At 42.3% G+C, this 18195-nt stretch overlaps 1 protein-coding gene across 3 annotated transcripts in view; it reads left to right on the forward strand.

Annotated features, from left to right (window-relative positions):
• Positions 1-18195, forward strand: part of ITGB6 (integrin subunit beta 6) — a 145882-nt gene that overhangs the window by 40261 nt on the left and 87426 nt on the right. For all 3 annotated transcript variants that reach the window (XM_043894670.1, XM_043894667.1, XM_043894669.1), the window contains exon 2: positions 17968-18019. The gene's annotated coding sequence lies outside the window, so the exon portion shown is untranslated. The remainder of the gene's footprint in view (positions 1-17967; positions 18020-18195) is intronic.

Here is an 18195-nt window from a genome sequence, read left to right on the forward strand (position 1 = left end):
TGACATCCTAATGCCCAGAGCTCGTGAGGTGCTGCTCTCGTCTCTCTCATTAAATTCAAAACTCCCTCTCCCTGTATTCTCTTTAATGGAGCCTTCTCTGTTTCCTACATCCTCAGCTGAGGCTAAAATAAGCTGCGGTAACAGCAGCAGTCTAGGCCGATGGAGCAGGTCCTATGAGGAATGTTACTAGTTTCATGGCAGAGGGAAAAGTGAGGGTAGTGGGACCTCATACTGAGATCTTAAAGCTTCTGCTTGGAAGTAACATTTATCACTTCCATTCATATTTTATTAGCCAAAGAAAGCCACACGGCTTCTCCTGAGTTCAGTACAATGAGATGTATGGCACTCATTAAATAAGCTGCAAAGCAAAGCGTATGGCCAAGCTTGACATCAGTGGTCATGCATGCATAAAATGGATATTCTGATTTTAAAACATCTGGGGCTTCCCTGGTGGCTCAGTGGTAAAGAATCTGCCTGCCACTGCAGTAGACATGGTTTCGATCCCTGGTGCAGGAAGATCCCACATGCTGCAGAGCAACTAAGCCTGTAAGCCACAACTGTTGAACCTGTACCTCAGAGCCCAGGAGCCCCAATTACTGAGCCCTCCTTATACAATTACTAAAGCCCACAGGCCCCAGAGCCCATGCTCTGCAACAAGAGAAGCCGCCACAACGAGAAGCTAGCACACCGCAACTAGAGAGAAGTACTCAGAGCAACAAAGATCCAGCACAGTCAAAAATAAATAAATAACTATATATATATATATATTTAAATCTACCACACCATCCTAGTCAGGAATCCTGTCACCTCACACCTGAATTATTAAATCCAAGGGGATGAAATTTTTAAGGTTAACTTAATAGATGTCCTACAAAGAGGTAGTTCTTTCTCTTTTTCCCCCTGTGCTATTTAGTAGGTTCTCAATAGTTATCTGTTTTATACATAGTAGTGTTTATATGTCAATCCCAAACTCCCATTTTATCCCACCCACCCCTTGGTGTCCATACATTTGTTCTCTACATCTCTGTTTCTATTGCTGCAATGCATTCCTATATACAGTAGATGCGGACAAGCACTGCTTGACTCCACTTAGAGAGAGAGACACCTAGAAGAATCAAATTCATAGAGACAGAAAGTACATTGGTAGATGCCAGCGGCTGGGGGTGGGTGGGTGGTGGGTAGAGAGAACAGGGACTTAGTGCTTAATGGAGATACAGTTTCAGTTTAGGGAGATGAAAAATTCAGGAGGTTGATAATGGTGAGCATCGCATAACAATGTAAATGTACTTACTGCCACTGAACCGTACAGTTAAAATATGGTTAAAATAGTATGCTTTATATTATGTGACTTTTAACACAAGAAAACATTAAAAAGTAAAAATAAAGTATTCCCACAGATCTTTTTGGATCTTCCTGCCTCTAGTATCTTCATATTGTCCAGTTCTCACTTCAAAAAAAAAGAAAGAAACACAATTTACTTAAAAAATAAATACCACAATCTCAATATAGTTGAGGTTAACAAACCCCAAATGAGTAATATATTCAGGACTATGGAAATTCCTGTCAAGCAGGCATTGTGGCCAAGGCACTAAGAAAGAGATTGCACTTGAGCTTGGCAATTATGGGTATACAGGATACATGTGATCTAGCCAGATATGGTGGATGAGTGCAGGCATTTACAAAAGGATAAGGGATTAAGCAGAAATCAGTAGCAAAGTCTTGCTCAAAAATAGGGGAAAACCTATTTGGCAGAAACTATCGTTTTCATAGGAGAGTCTTGGACAATAAGTTCTAAGAATAGATTGGAGCAAAGTTATGTAAGGCTTTGAAAGCAAATAGCTGACCTATAAATGTAGTGTTTCAGGTAGTTGTGTAATATATGAAGGGAGGAAAAAAGGACTGGGAAATGAGAGATTGCTTAAAGACAATGTAAAGTGAAGTAAGGGCTTCCCTGGTGGTTCAGAGGTACAGAACCTGCCTGCCAACACAGGAGACGCAGGTTCGATCCCTGGGTGGGGAAGATCCCCTGGAGAGAGAAGGGGCAACCCACTCCAGTATTCTTGCCTGGGAAATCCCACGGACAGAGGAGCCTGGTGGGCTACAGTCCATGGGGTCTAAGAGTTGGACACAACTGAGCTACTGAGCACGCATGCACAGACCTCTTTAACACTTTATCAAGGACCAGCGGCGGGTCTAATGACTACTGTGATTTGGACACAATTGTCAGTGTTGACAACATTTTGAGGTCTTGGCAAAAACTATAAAGTGTATGTGTAATTCCTCTTGGTGAGAATTACAGGTACTGCTAGTCCTGGTTTGTTGTCTACATTTATAACGAAAGGAAAAGTCAATTTCAGTCTGGGATAGTGCAAATGAATATACAATTTATTTCCCCTTCCGAGGACATGGACAGCCTTCCCCGCCCACAGGTGCTGTTGATAGAGCTCAGGTGAAAAACACATATATTAAAGAATTATTTCTAAGTAAAACACAGGTTTTCCTGGTAGCTCAGATAGTAAACAATCTGCCTGCCATGTAGGAGACCAGGTTCAATTCCTGGGTTGGGAAGATCCCCTGGAGACGGGAATGGCTACCCACTCCAGTATTCTTGCCTGGAGACTCCCATAGACAGAGGAGATTGGCAGGCTACAGTCCTTGGGGTTGCAAAGAATCAGACACGACTGAGCGGCTAAGCATGCAAGCATATGAAACATAAGCTATCAGTGCTCCTGGGAGATCGTTTAGATACCTACTCAGGAACGTAGAGGTGACCCACTGTCATTCTGGGAAGCTGCTCTGTAACTAACCCCTAGCATCTTGCCTTACTCAGGGTAGATGCTCAGTGCAAATGCATTGATTGACTGAAGAAAGTGTTGGAGAGACAATGCAGTGGGTTAGACTTGGCTCTCTAAAGGCCCTTCCTGCTGCCCTAACATTCTGAGACTCTATGTCTGTCTGACAAATGCAGAAGGAATTCAGTGAAGCCAGCTCATGGAATCCTGTGGCTGCCAGGAAGTGACCGCAGGAGACAGTGCTGGCGGGGATGGCAGGGGAGGGGGCAATGCACTGAGACGGGGGGGTGGAGGAGGGTGGAGGTTGAAAGCTCAGCACTGAGTCCTAACTCTGTCCCCAAAGAGATAAAGATCCAGATCAGAAAGTGGGGTTGCTGCATCCAGTGACCACAGAGGGCAACCAAAGATCAGAGAAACAGCTGAGGCTGCCCAGCTGCTTTTTCTGCTGCATGTCTATCAGCCTGGGCAACAGACAGGAAGTTCATTCATCTCGTGCCTGGCTCATAAGTCTCTTTAAGAGGAGATCATTTATACGGTTGAAGTCCTTTTGTGTTTCTGACAAGTGTCATAGCTGAAAGTGTTGACTGAGGATTCCCTTCAGCCCTTAACACCTAGGAAAGGAATAAGAAAGGCTGAATTCAAACCCTGTGATGTTCCTGGCAGGACTACATGCTACCAACCAAGAAGACCATTGTTCTTGATGTTGTTGCTGTTAAGTCATTCAGTCATGTCCAACCCTTTTTCCATCTCATAGACTTTAGCCCACCAGGCTCCTCTGTCCATGGAATTCTCTACCCAAGAATACTGGAGTGGGTTGCCATTTCCTTCTCCAGAGGGTCTTCCTTACCCAGGGATTGAACCTGAGTCTTCTGCATCAAGAGGTGGATTCTTAACCACTGAGCCACCAGGGAATCCCATTAAGAAGCCCATAATATGAAACAATTAATAAGGATAATAACAGTCATATAAACTAGACATTGATGAATGAATTTATTACCCAATTTAACACTTCTGTATTGGGGGGCCTCATATTGTATAAAAGAGTAATAATAAAAATGGCAGTCATTTTTTAAAACACATCTAAGCCAGCATCAAGTATACTTAATGTAATTTTGTCTCATTTCATCCTCACAACAACCTGGTGTGTATTACCAACTTCTATAATGGGTTGAATGGTGGTCCCATCAAAAGACATGTCCACCCAGAATCTGTGAATGTGATCTTATTCAGAAAAGGGTCTTTGCAGATATAATTAAGTGAAGGATCTTGAGATGAGATTGTCTTGGTTTATTTGGGTGGGATCTAAATTTAATGACAAGTGTCTTCAACAAAGGAGAAAAGACACAGACAGAGAAGGAGAACTCACAGAGGAGAAGGCCATGTGGAGACAAGGCATTGGAGTGGTGAGTCTATAAGTCAAGGAATGCCAAGGGATGCCAGCAACCGCCAGCAGCGAGGAGAGGGGCATGGAAAAGTTCTCCTCCTAGAGAACCTCAGAGCCTCTAGGGTAAACTAACCCTGCCAACACCTTGACTTTGGACTTCCGGCCTTTTGAACTGTGAGAGCATCCATTTCAGTTGGATGCTCCGAGGTCTATCTACTGGCTTCTTCTGAGGTCTATCTACTCAAGCCACCAAAAATCAGGGGAGCTGTGGTTCTATTATGAAAAATGTCCACCTGACTATGGCCAATCCCTGACAAGGGTCATTTGGGTCAGGTTTGCTCATCTCTCTGCTGCCTGAACTGACAAGTAACTTAAGAAATTCAGGTTGAAATACTACTACTAGGGTAACAACAGACAAAGGTTAACCACATGCCTGGAATCAGACTGCCGGGATTTGAGGCCCATTTTCCCACTTAGTAACAATGAGACTGTGGGCAGGTTTTTCAGCCTCTCTCTGGGCCACATTTTTTCCTTTTGTGTGATTGAGAGAACTCAAGAGGAGCCTGAGGAGACGTGACCACAGATGTATTGTGGTTTCCTGGATGGGATTCTTTTTTTTTTTTTCCCAGAATCTTTTCCATTATAGATTATTACAAGATATTGAATATTGTTCCTGGTGCCATACGATAAACACAGTAGGTCCCTGTTGTTTATGCCTGGATGGAATTTTTGAATCAAAAAAGGACGTTAAGTAAAAACTAAGGAAATTTGGATAAAGTCTAGACTTTGGATAATAATAATGTATCAATATTGGTTTATTAACTGTAAGAAATGTGCTATACTAGTGTAAGATGTTACTAATAGAGAAAATTAGTCAAGGCTAAGTGCGAGACATATGGGAACTCTCTGTACTAATCTAAATCTGTTCTAAAATATTAAATTAGATTAAATATTTTTAAACAGGGAAAATTTTAGTATCTCATCTCAGTGTGATAAAAATTTGAAACAGTGCCTGGCACATTGTAAGAGTCACTGTTAACAATTATTATTTCACAGCTAGTATCAAGATCAAGGAATTATTAATAGTATTTGAAGTTTTCCATGAAATAAGCTAAATAATTTTTTTTCAGTAAGATGACGTTATTATTTTTAGTGTAAAGTTTTCCAAACTCTGCTACTAGATTCAATTTTTTAAAAACACCTACACTGTATTTCACCTTTTTTTTTTTTTTTTTTTTGAAAATTAAGCAAAATGAGTTACAGTGGCCACTCTTTTTGACAGCCCACAAGGTAGACAAATTAAGTGTTTCTTATATATTCACTTAGGTTCCCATCTCAGTGAAAGAATAACGCTTTTACTGCTAAAGAACGACATAAAGCTAACCATTGTAAGAAGCGAGGATTTTCAGGAGGGTGATGCTGTCAGGAGCAGAGATCCAGATGCAACTTACTGTCCCCTCTTTGAGCCTGTCTTAAGGGCTTGAGAAAGCAGAAACAGAAACACATTTATAACAAACTATTGTATTTTATCAAGTAAAGAGATTTGTTGTTCAGTTGCTAAGTTGTGTCCAACTCTTTGCGACTCCATGGACTGCAGCACTCCAGGCTTCCCTGTCCTTCACTGTCACCCAGAGCTTGCTCAAACTCATGTCCGCTGAGTCAATGATGGCATCCAACCATCTCATCCTCTTCAATTCCTTCTCTTCTTGCCCTCAGTCTTTCCCAGCATCAGGGTTCTTTCCAACGAATCAGCTCTTGGCCTCAGTTGGCCAAAGTTTTGGAACTTCAGCTTCAGCATCAGTCCTTCCAATGAGTTTCGGAGTTGATTTCCTTTAGGATTGACTGATTTGATCTCCTTGCTGTCCAAGGGATTCTCAAAAGCCTTCAGCACCACAATTCAAAAGCATCAATTTTTAGCACCCAGCCTTCCTTTTGGTCCAACTCTCACATCTGTACGTGAATACTCGAAAAACCATAGGTTTACCTAAAGAGATGCTTCCTACCAAAAAGAGAATGCTGTTGTCTTAAAGAAAGTACTCTTCTACAAGCGAGTTGGGTTGATTGAAAGACAGAGAGCTTGAAGATGGGCTGTTGGACCAAAAAGAAACAGGCACAGGGCAGACTCAAGCAGCAGTGGGAGTCCTGTGCCCAGGTGAGGATGAAACAGGAGGAAGGGGCAGGGGACAACCTTTGAAAGAATGGCCTAACCCCAGGGCACGGCATAAACTGATTAGCACCATGCGGGTCTGAGCTGGTGGATGAGCTGACTTCCACTAGATCTTAAACCTCTCAGTATATGCTCATCGGAACACATCAGTGAGCTAAATGACACACCCACAGGCTTCATGACAACTCCAGGACTGACCATCAAAGAGCAAAATGTGGGTAGGGGCCCAATTCTGGGAAATCCCCACCCCTTCCCCCAAATAGTTTGAATAATCCTCCCCCACATTAGTCCATGAAATTACCCAGCCCATTAAAATTAACCATGCCATAGTCCAAGGCCACTCTTTCACCTTCTGAGATGGCTCACACTCTGTCTGTGGAATGTGTTTCCCTCTAAATAAATCCACTTCTTTTCTATCACTTTGGCTCTCATTTAATTCTTCCTGCAATTAGATATCAAGAATCTGAGCATCAAGAAGTCCTGAAACCAGGTGCATGATCTCAGTTAAAAGACTGTGGGTTCATGTCTCAATCTGAAGGACATGGTTTCAAGACTCATCAGAAGAGAGCAACATACAGCAGTGTTTGGAATCCATTTCACAGGGAAAACTAGCCTAGCTTGACTGTAATATTTGGCCATTTTAAGTAACCAAGGTCAGGGCCTAGGTCTCAGTGTAGGAATGAGTCATTATTATTCCAAGTACTTTATCTGAACTATCATCTAAATGGACCTGCCCTCTAGACTTCCCTCAGCAAAGAGAATTATCTTCAAGAAAATCCATCTTGAAAAGTCTTTGAATTGGATAATGCATTCAAAGTGCAGCAGAAAAAAAAAATGAATTCACATCAGAGTTTTCTTCAGAAATCTGGCAACAATCTTTAAATTTGCTTCTGGGTCTCCTTGACAGCAGGAGAGGTAAAATATCATAAAACTTTCATTACATATGTACTCTCTTCAAGCACCTCTGAAACTATATTAGGTGGAAATGTTAATAAGTACATGGAGGGGGGAAAAAGGCTTTTTCTAAGCAAACACTTTTTGTTTAATTGTTAAACAAAGGTGAGCAATTTTCTTCACTTTGGGGCCTCTTAGGGTGTTTAATAGTGTAGTGTGTATTGGCAATTTCTAATAGGGGAGATCTAATAGTCTATATTAACTGAACTCTAGGAACATTTTATTTTCAGGGCAAAGATTAACAGCTTTCTTCAGAATACAGTTTGTGAAATAATACTGATACATGATTATTATCTAAAGTCCATACTTTAAGGCTTCCCAGGTGGTGCTAGTGGTAAAGAATCCATCTGCTAGTGCATGAGATACAAGAGATGTGGATTCAATCCCTGGACTGGAAAGACCTGCTGGAGGAGGAAATGGCAACCCACTCCAGTATTCTTGCCTGGAAAATTCCATGGGCAGAGCAGCCTGGCAGGCTACAGTCTGTGGGTCTCAAAGAGTCAGACATGAATGAGCACACACACATACATTGTCCATACTTTATCCAGTGTTCTACTTTTGGAGACATACATAAAAACAAAACATTCTGTCAGTTAACATTTCGATCCTGTCTTCCTAACCCTTGATTGCCTAAAGTTTAGTCTCCAAACCATTCCAATAGATTACACCATGCAACAACTGGCCAATAATCCACCAAGGTCTGGACTGAGATCAGGGCTAACAACTGCATTTTCCATGCTATTGGGCACGACTCTATTGATGTCCAGACTTCCCTGGTGGCTCAGACGGTAAAGAATCCATCTGCAGTGGAGAGCTGGGTTCAATCCCTGGGTTGGGAAGATCACCTGGAGGAGGGCATGGCGACCCACTCCAGTATTCTTGCCTGGAGAATCTCCATGGACAGAGGAGCCTGGTGGGCCACAGTCACAGGGGTCGCAAAGAGTCAGACATGACTGGGTGACTAAGCACAGCACAGTTATGGATGTCCAGGATATTATAGTTTCATATATGTGTAAGGAATATTTGCCCCTTAAAACCTTCCCAAATATTCACAACTAACAGCAATTTTCTTCTATCAAAATTTTTTTCACTTTATATGTTTGGGCTGGAACTTCAAAATTTTGAACTTGATATGAAGAAAATTATTAACAAATGTTGAAATTCTGCTTGAGTGTCTCACTGTACCGGGCATGGCTTGACATCCTGTCACTCTGCCATCAGCTACCTGGATTTGGGAAGGGACTTCTGCAAGCACAGCTTCACCCAGAGTGATGCGGAGACAAGTTGCAGGACAAACAGGTGGCTATCACACCCCCTCAAACAAACCTCTCACACCTGACAGCTCACTGAAGCCACTTTTTGTCTGAAAGTAATTAGGCCCAATAATATATAGATTCACCACTTCTGTTGTTTAAAAATCCAACATACTTTTAATTAGATACCAGCAAAATTTGCTTTTAAAGGATTTTCTTCTTTCTCCTTTTCTAATCCTCGAGATATCACCCAGTTAATTTTGAACAGCTTTTTAGAATGACTTATTGTTTAGTCTTTTTAATTATTAGGTTGTTTGGATCACACTCAGTCCTTTTCCCTATTTGGCTTTGTGTAAATGTTGCTGTTGTTGTTCAGTTACTAAGTCCTGTCCGACTCTTTGTGACTCCATGGACTGCAGCATGCCAGACTTCCCTGCCCTTTACTATCTCTTGGAGTTTGCTCAAATTCATGTCCATCGAGTCAGTAATTCCATTCAACCCTCTCATGCTCTCTCGCCCTCTTCTTCTCCTGCCCTCAGTCTTTCCCAGCACCAGGGTCTTTTCCAATGAGTAGGCTCTTGGCATCAGGTGGTCAAAATATTGGAGCTTCAACTTCAGTATCAGTCCTTCCAATAAATATTCAGGGTTTATTTCCTTGAGGATTGACTGGTTTGATCTCCTTGCAGTCCAATGAACCCTCAAGAGTCCTCTGCACCACAATTCAAAAGCATCATTTCTTCGGTGCTCAGCTTTCTTTATGGTCCAACTCTCACATCCATACATGACTACTGGAAAAACCATAGCTTTGACTATGTGGACCTTTGTCAGCAAAGTAAAGTCTCTGCTTTTTACTATATTGTTTAGGTTTGTCATAGGTTTCCTTCCAAGGTGCAAGTGTCTTTTAATTTCATGGCTACAGTCACCATCTTCAGTGATTTTGGAGCCCAAGAAAATAAACTCTGCCACTGTTTTCCACTTTTTCCCCACATATTTGCCATGAAGTGATGGGACTGGATGCCATTTGAATGATGCCATTTGCTGTTTTTGTTTTGTTTTGTTTTTGTTTTTTTTAATGTTGAGCTTTAAGCCAGCTTTTTCACTCTCCTCTTTCACCTTCATCAAGAGGCTCTTTAGTTCCTCTTTGCTTTCTGCCATTAGGGTGGTATTGTCTGCATATCTGAGGCTGTTGATATTTCTCCTGGGAATCTGGATCCCAGCTTGTGCTTCATCCAGTCCAGCATTTTGCATGATGTACTCTGCATAGAAGTTAAATAAGCAGGGTGACAATAAACAGCCTTGACACACTCCTTTCTTAATTTTGAACCAATCCATTGTTCCATGTCCAATTCTAACTGTAGCTTCTTGACCTGCATACATGTTTTTTCAGGAGATAGGTAAGGTGGTCTGGTATTCCCATCTCTTTAAGGATTTTCCACAGTTTGTTGTGATCCATACAGTCAAAGGCTTAGGGTAGTCAATGAAACAGATGTAGATGTTTTTCTGGAATTTCCTTGCTTTTTCTATGATCCAAGGGGTGCTGGCAGCATGTGTAAACATACTGACCTGAGTGGGCATCAGCAACCACCAGGGAGATTCCTAAAGTGGCAGTTGAAATAAATCCTCCACAGACCTCCTTAAGGATATTCATCAACATAATCATTGGTCACCATTTTCCCCAGCTTTTTAAAGAATAACCACCTTCTTTGATGTTGTAGCTGCATAAATTGCATCTTTAAGATGAAAAGGAGTCTGAAATCTTACTTTGAAAGATTTTTTTTAAAGTAAAATATGTTCATCTCACCTGTCTTCCTATAGTGGCCTAATAAAGAATATGCTTTTTAAAAATTTGTTGGGGCAGACTCTTTTGCTACTGAAGCTGACCCCAATAGTTTACCCCTGTTGCTAGAAAGGACTGCAGAACCATGGGGATATTGCAGGTTTTTGTTTGCTCCCCCAAACCAAGTCATAGTGAATTCCAGAACAGAAGATGCCAGCTCATCGTAATTTCACTGGGCCGAAGGAATGCTGACCGCATAAGCACGTAGACGGTCTCACCACAGAGCATTGCCTGCACAGTTCTGGCCTTCCCTATTCAGCCACAGAACACCTTTTGCACAGTTTTGACTTCCCAGGTTACGAGAGTCACCTAGAGCTCACTGTGACTCTCACCATGGGTGCGTGCTAGATAATACGTTCTGGAGAAACCTGTTGGTGGTGATGGTGGAGTTACCACGTAGGTGTCTCCATTACTCTTGGAGTCATCCTGGAGCCCTTGATCTCTCTCCTTTGCCACAAGCAATCCATTTGTAACCCCTGTCTTCTTCTACAAGTATATCCAGAATTCAGCCACTTCGCAGAATCTTCCTTATCCAGACTTTCATCTTTGGCCTCCAAAGCAGATGTGGCCTCTGCTGGTCTCCCTGCTTCCTCTTTGCTACCTTTGTAGTCTGCTCAGAGTGATCCTTTTAAAACATAAGCTACATCATAATCCACTAGAACTCCATAAAAATCCCTTCACACTCAAAATATAAACCCAGAGTTCCGACTGTGGCTCTCGGGGCTCTACTGACAGCTCTCCATAGTCCCGCTGCCTCTCTGGCCCGTCCCCCAGTAACTCCTTGGGCTCCCCACCCCTTGCCCTATGTTCCAATCCAGTGTCATCAGTCATCTTGACTTGCCTGTCCCCAGACACTCCTGCCGGCGGGGGAGGGGGTTGTACCCCACCCTGCTCACTCTCTGACCTCCTGCCATTCTTTCTTCCTTTCAGCATTTATCACCATCTCACATCTTTATTTGTTTGAGTGTTTATTGCCTGTCTCCCCCACAGGAACACAAGCTCCATGAGGCAGAAACTTTGTTAGTTTTAATCAACACAGTGTTTCTAAAGCAGTACCTGGCACATAGAATCTCAGTAGATACTTCCTGAATGAGCGAGTGAATGAATCAGAGTTTATTTTTACTAGTAATGCCCAGCCCATTGCAGCCTCAGAAGTAAGAGATGGAGCTCATCAGGGAAAGAGAAAAAATTGTTTGAAACCAACGAATCCTAACCTTGGGTTAGACTGCTTGAGTTATCGTTTAAAAAGAAAAAAAAGAATGCTCAGCAGTTTTGCAAGACATGAATGAGTGAATTACTCTGCAGTCAATGTTTCTGCCTGTTGACATGGACTTCTTGCCCTGCATACCATCTGCTTCACAGATGGGAAATAGGGCATGAAGAGAGAATTATTCTGAGGGACTTCCATGGTGTTCCAGTAGCCAAGGCTTTGCCTTTCAATGCAGGGGGTGTGGGTTCCATCTCTGGTCAGCGAGCTAAGATCCCACATGTCTCATGGCAAAAAAAAAAAAAAAAAATAGAACAGAAACAAAATTATAACAAATTCAAATGTAAAGACTTTTAAAAAATGGTCCACATCAAAAAAATTAATCTAAAGAAAAGAGTCATTCTGAGAGTCAAATTAGATTAAATTCATATTCACTGATATCTCATGGAAAATCCCATCTTTGGATTTATTCTACAAGTAGGAAACAGAAGGAGCTCAGTTCTTTTATGCCTTCAAATAATTTCCCTAACCCAAAGAAAGTGGTTTTCTCAAGCAGGTCTAACATACAAGACTGGCATCAGACTTGCCAAGTGAGAACTGTCTTCCTTTTACCAGTAGGGGACTGACTTCTGAGCTCCTGGGTAAGGTTCAGGGTAGGGTGGCTGTGACGGAGCCCCAGGAGTTAATTAATCCTGAGTCATCTCCAGCCCACAGGAAATGCCAGTGACCGCCCTCTCCTGGACAGCGTGTCAGGCTCAGCTGTCACCTTCCCCTGAAGGGCAATGTGTTCTGTTTCCTTTGTTTTTAAGTGATTGTATGAGATTTAAGTCTAGGGAGGAATAAAGAAAAGGTTGTATAATCCAGGACCACCTTTCTGTCTCAGTTCTGGTGGTGATTGATCCACAGGATGAACAAGAAACAAACCAGAAAGGAGACACCTGAAAAGAGAGCTAGAGCTGGAACAAAGGGTCTAGAGACGGAGAGACAGACTTTTTGAAAGGTCCCCTGGAGAATCTCATTTCTTGCTGACAGCTGCTTTAGGATTCTCTGAATATCTCATACCTACTAGGAGGCAGTTTGCACGGAGATGAAGAGTTCAGGCTGGGGGAAGAAATCTGTCTCCGGGGCTTGCTGCCTGAGTGAGTTGAAACAGTGGGCAAGTTATGTAGCTACTCCTGCCTCAGTTTCCTCATCTGGTAAATGGAGATAAAATAGTTCCTACTTCAAAGGGGAACTGTGAGAATGAAATACTAATAAAATATTGAACAGTACGTGACACATAGGAAGTGCCCAATAAAGCTGTCTACAATAAACAAATATCCTGAAAGAAGTCAGATGGGGATTTACCATAGATAGATGAAGCCTCTGGCCCAGCCCCTGACCCCGCCCCTGGCTCACCCAGGTGGAAGGGCTGAGAGCTGCAGGTGACTCCAGGGGAATGGGAAACCAGGTGACCATCAGGAAGCATTTCTAGGTAAACATTTCCAGTTGATTGTCCAATGTAGTTTCAAGAAGAAAGGGCTTGGAATCTTTAAGGCTTTAGTAATTTGTTGTCATGTTTTTCTTTCCTTCTCATTTTTAAATTAATGTACATTCATTTCCAATTTATTTCTCATTTACATTCCTTTTCTTAAAAAGTGCCCCCTATATTATATAATCTTTAGGCCCCACAAAATCTAGATTCATCCCAGAATAATATAATTAAATATTTACCATAATCTTGAAAAGTGGGTATTGTCACTATCTCACAGTCTGAAAACTAAAATCCTGAGAGATAAATGCTATCCCCAAGGACATAGAGTAGGACCAGACTCAGATACTTGTACACCAATATTCATAACAGCTTTATCCATGATAGCCAAAAGGTGGAAACACCCCAAATGTCCAGGGACAAATGAATGGATACATAAAATGTGGTCTACTCACACAATGGAATATTGTTTAAACTTACAAAGAAATGGAATTCAGATATACACTATAAAGTAGATGAACCTGGAAAACATTTTGCTAAGTGAAATAAGCCAGACACAAAAGCTTTATTGTATGATTCCACTTATACAAGGTACCTAGAACACTCAAATTCACAGAGGAATGGTAGTTTCTAGGGGCTAAAGGGAGGGGGAAATATGAACTATTGCTTAATGGGTACAGAGCTCTGGTTTGGAATGGTGAAAATTTTCTGGAGATGGATAGTCGTAAAGGTTGCATGGCAGTATAAATATACTTGATGCCAATATAGTATACTTGATAACAGGTATAATGATAAATTTTGTGTTATGTATATTTTACCAAATTAAAAAAGGAAACTCTGGACTAGAAGGTAAGACCTAGGCCACAAAATTTTCTCTAGCACTTAGCATGTTTTGAGCATTGTACACAAAGGTGACAGGAAACTGTTACACATCCTCCTTTAAAATAATTTTTCTGAAGGTCTTGAAATTTGAAATGAAGGTTTCCTCTTCCAAATTCAGGCTTCCCTGGTGGCTCAGTGGTAGAGAAGCCACCTACCAGTGCAAGAGATGCAGGTTCGATCCCTGGTCGGAAAGATCCCCTGGAGGAGAGCATGGCAACCTACTCCAGCATGCTTGCCTGGAGAATCCATGGACAGAGGAGCCTGGCGGGCTACAGTCCATGGGGTCACAGAGAGTGGGACATGACCAAGTGACTGAGCAACCAGCGCTTCCAGATTCTGTGCTTCCCAGGTTATACACATTTGCAGGTCAGCCACAACCTTCTGCCAACAGCCCACCGGGCAGTGCGTCACACACACAGGTACACCCACGCTAGACCCAAGAGCAAAGTCTCGACTTCCACTGTCTCCTTTCAGCTCTTCACTATGAGACACTTTCATAGGAAGCCTACTGGAGGGAGATCTGTCTCTTGTACTTGAAATAAAGCTGGTAACAGAGAGAGGCCATCCCATCCCAAGAGTTGGCAGTCCTTACTAGGTCCTTAGAGCTCAGTTTGGCTCCCAGCCAGGTTTACTCCGTGTTTATTCTCCCAGGAGTGTTTTGAGGTGCCCTGGGGCTGGCCTAGCCGGCCCCAGATTGTTATTGTCTGATGTGAATGAGGGGCTGGGTCCAGGCAAGATCCAAGCCAAACAGAGTGAGTCAGATGAGCTCACGTGACTTCCTGAGGTCAGGATTCCACTGAAGAGTCTCAGAAGCAAAGGCCAGTGAAGGAGTGGGGTGCAGGGGTCATTGCTTCCTCGGGCTGTGTGATGCTCTGCGACTCTACCCACACCTGGGCTCAGACCTCTTGAAGAGGGTCAGGCCCCCAGAGTCCTATGCTGGGAGCCTGAGCCCTTGAGATGGTAGGCTTCTATCTGATGGGCCAAGCAGCGTGTCTAAAAATCTAGATGGTGTGACTTAGGATCTCTGGATCTTAAGGAATATGGAGACACCCTCAACCACCTCTAAGCAATGGGAATTTACTGAAGGGATACACATTGTGCTAAAAGAGATAAGATCCTGGGAAAACTCAGGGAGAGCTGTGCCTGAGAAAGATCTAATCCGAAAGGGCATTAGGGATCATGGCCTGGGCCAAGTTCCTTCCCCTTGACAAAGTGAGTGTGGGGGTCTAACTCTGGTGTTTTCCATTCACACGGCTCAGGCACCCTCCTCAGCTGTTTTTACCAGTGACATTTGCAACATGTCCTCTTGTTGACTCATTAGAGTTCTCTTCTGCCTCACTCATTTGTCTCCTCAGAGCTGCCGATTCCTCCCAACACTCCTGAAGCATCACTTTTCCTACAACCTGATGTCCTTTCTCTCTGCCAGTTTCAGCTTCCATTATGGAAGCCCTGATATTTTTAGTCTGTATTTCCCAGTTTAAGTTCTATGTATATACAGAAACAGAGGTAATTCATCTGGTTGCCCTGTCTGAGGGGACACAGTTTTCATTCGGGAGACTTTATTCAGTGCTGACCAGTTTTTGTTGTTGTTCAGTTGCTACGTTGTGTCCGACTCTTTGTGACCCCATGGACTGTAGCCCTCCAGGCTCCTCTGTCCATGGACTTTTCCAGGCAAGAGTACTGGAGTGAGTTGCCATTTCCTTCTGCAGGGGATCTTTCGGACCCAGGGGTCAAACCCCCGTCTCCTGCGCGGGCAGGCGATTCTTTACCACTGAGCCACCAGGGAAGCAAGTTTAGGGAGCAGCTAGAACTCCTTCCAGCCCCACAGCCATGGCCAGGTACTTTCCAGGTGAGGCCTCCAGGCACCAGATCTTCAGGAAGCAAGAATATTTTCCCTGTGATGAATCATCCAGAGTGGATGGAGGTTTTCTTGTAGCATTGTTCTTTATATTTTCTGTTAAATTCTGCCCCTTTTCTCCACCCTGCATTTTAAGCCCTTTCACAGCCCAAGCAGGGAACGTCTTTCCCCACTTCTAACGGCGTGCTGTGTCTTCTAAAACCATTTATTCATTTATTTATTCACTATTTGTGAAGTACCAGCTTTGTCACAGGTAAAATACTAGATAACAACAAGGTAAAATTTATCCATTTATTGATAAATATTGACTACGTCAAAGTATCTGGCTTTATGCTACTTGCTGGGAATATAAAGATCACTGAGACACAGTCACTGCCTGATACACAGTAGAGAATTCAATAAATACTTGTTGAATAGATCAATGCCTTAAAGAGCTTCACAGTCTATTGGGGGAGAGATGCAAGGATTTCAGCAATTACAAGAAGATTGGAAAGGGCCATCCTGGGGAAGATCCCAGGAAGGGAGGCCTGGCGAGACTCAAAATGCCTCCCTATGGGCACTGATGTCTGTGGGAGACGTGGATAGTGAGCTGAATCAGCCAAATGAGAGGAATGAGGAGGAGGCCCATGCCTCCCAGCAGCACAAATGGCATGTGCAGAGGCTTGGCGGTGGGGGAGGACTGAAGATCAGAGAGGCTGTGACTGAGGACAGATATTAAACAAAGCTGTGCAATCAGGACTTTAGGGGCAGGGTGGAAGTCTGCACAGAGGATAGTGAAATAACACACCCTTCCTACTCCTCTTTCCTCCTACCCCGATTTATCATTTTTCATAGCCCTTTAGGACAGCCTGATTTTAAGAGTCTGTCTCCCCATTCTGTTCCCCAGGCTGGAATATACACCTCACAGGCCAAGAGCTTGGCTTTGTTCACTGATATTATCTTCTGCTTCTAGAACAATGCTTAGCACAAAGTAGATGCTCAATAAATATTTATTGACTAAATGGATAAATAAATCAATGAATGATGACTAATATAGGATACAAGTATTATCCAGAGATAGAGTGTATTAAAAAGCAGAGACATCACTTTGCCAACAAAGCTTTATCATCACTTTATCATCAAAGCTATAGTTTTTCCAGTAGTCATGTACAAATGTGAGAGTTGGACCACAGAGCAAGCTGAGGGCCGAAGATTTGATGCTTTCAAATTGTGGTGCTGGAGAAGACTCTTGAGAGTCCCTTATACTGCAAGATCAAACCAGTCAATCCTAAAGGAAAGCAACCCTGAATATTCATTGGAAGGACTGATCCTGAAGCTGAAGCTCCAGCACTTTGGCCAACTGATGCCAAGAGCCAACTCACTGGAAAAGACCCTGATGTGCAAAAGAAGAAGGGGGCAACAGAGGATGAGATGGTTAGATAGTATCACCCACTCAATGGACATGAATTTGAGCGAACTCTGGGAGACAGTGGAGGACAGAGGAACCTGGCTTTCTGCAGGCTTTTGCCATCTTATTTCCAGATTCCTGTGTGTGACAGAGTTCAAAATTGAACAAAGCCTTCTGAGAAGAACCTGAGCAGTCCATAATTAGTTTTCTCCTCTTCGCACAGGTTTCACACACTTGCCTAGAAATACACTTTTAAAAGATAGTCTCCTAGGACATAACTCTGGCCACAAAGAAGCCTGTCTAAGATTAAGCAGTTTGGAGAGTCACAAAATAAATATTTGTTTGCAGTATCTACACACCCCAAACACTATCTTGAATACATGCGAAAACATTCATAATCAGGCTCATGAAATTAGTCGTAGAATATATATATATTTTAAATCTCTCTTTTGTTCAACAAATAAACATCTTCTGTGTGCCAAGTAGTAAGTTGGAAGCAGGGATGGTACACAAGAAAGAGAACTTGGTCACCATCTGGAAGGGAGGGGTTCAAAATCTTAGGAACCACTGTTTTCTGTTTCCATTGTTGTTTGAGACTAATTTTGTTCTAATTTAATTTTAATATATTATTTTTTCTAATGGATTTAAAGAAGAAATTGATACTTATGGGGAAAAATATCTTTCATACAATTTAAAAAACAATGGAACACAGTATTTTGCTTTCCCTAGCCTGCCTTCTATCATAAATTGTAAAATAGTGATTTTTATTTTTCAGAGTTCATCTCAATTCTCTGAAAGGACTTAACAATGGAACATAAAAATCTCAGGTATTTTCCTTTAGCTCATTTTTTAAACCCTCCTGGTACATAACTGACATATTTGTATTTTTATTTATCACCTTTACTGTTTACATTAAATTATAACTATTTTAGAAACAACTTTAGATCATATTTCAATTATTCTTTTGACATTTCATCAGTCATTATTTTACTAAAGGTATAAA

The sequence above is a fragment of the Cervus elaphus genome, chromosome 33 (assembly GCF_910594005.1).
Source record: "Cervus elaphus chromosome 33, mCerEla1.1, whole genome shotgun sequence".
Taxonomy (NCBI): Eukaryota; Metazoa; Chordata; class Mammalia; order Artiodactyla; family Cervidae; genus Cervus; species Cervus elaphus.